The 938-nt window shown below is 47.8% G+C and overlaps 1 non-coding gene across 1 annotated transcript; it reads left to right on the top strand.

The window, feature by feature from the left end:
• The first annotated feature begins 222 nt into the window (after positions 1-222).
• On the top strand, positions 223-381 carry LOC111820068 (U1 spliceosomal RNA). Its single transcript, XR_002823596.1, has one exon. It is a non-coding gene; the product is annotated as a U1 spliceosomal RNA (small nuclear RNA).
• Positions 382-938: the final 557 nt, after the last annotated feature.

Consider the following 938-nt stretch of genomic DNA (forward strand, 5'->3'; position numbering starts at 1 on the left):
TGCTTACCAGCCTTTGTTGTTGCTAGGTGCCATCGAGTCCACTCCGACTCATAGTGTCCCTACATACAACAGAACGAAATACCCCCTAGTCCTTCGCCATCCTGACATTCATTGTTATGCTTGAGCCCATTGTTGCAGCCACTGTGTCAATCCATCTTGCTGAGGGTCTTCCTCTTTTTCACTGACCCTCTACTTTACCAAGCATGATATCCTTCTCCAGGGACTGGTCCCTGGCAGGGGAGATACCATGATCATGAAGGTGGTTTTCCCAGGGTGAGGCTTATCCATTGCACTTCAGATGTGCTGACCCCTGTGATTTCCCCAAATGTGGGAAACTCGACTGCTAATTTGTGGTAGTGGGGGACTGCGTGCGTGCCCAACAGTCTTGGCCCCTTGAAAATCAAGTAGTTTTTTTGCTGTTGCCACAGCTCTCTCTGTCTCTGTCGGCTGTGGGGGAAGGTCTTTGTCTCTTTTCAACTTCTGCTCCTTGGTTGGCTCCTTGGTGATGTCATGTGGCAGGTACCTTCCTTCCATTTGTGCTTCTTTGTCAGTGCCTTACATCTCACAGGGGATTGGTTTAAGACACGCCCTACACTGATATGGTCTCATTAACACAACAGAGAAGGTCCTCTTCCCAAGTGGGATTACATCCACAGGTATAGGGGTTTAGGATTTACAACACATTTTTGGGGAGGGGACTAGGGGACACGATTCAATCCATAGCAAGTGACATTTGCGTTAACCCAAACCTAAGGAGAGAGTTCAAGTTCTTAAACTATCCAAAGCTTCAAGAAAATCAAAGACCACAGACCAAAGAAAGAATTTTAGAGAATGGCCACAGTTACAGGAGAAGAAAAAAATGGGCCAACCAAAAAGATAAGATAAGGGCAGTGGCGTCACTAGGGGGCGCGGGATGCAGACCATACTGGGTGGCACTG

This window comes from Trichechus manatus, unplaced genomic scaffold (assembly GCF_000243295.1).
Source record: "Trichechus manatus latirostris isolate Lorelei unplaced genomic scaffold, TriManLat1.0 scaffold00025, whole genome shotgun sequence".
Taxonomy (NCBI): domain Eukaryota; kingdom Metazoa; phylum Chordata; class Mammalia; order Sirenia; family Trichechidae; genus Trichechus; species Trichechus manatus.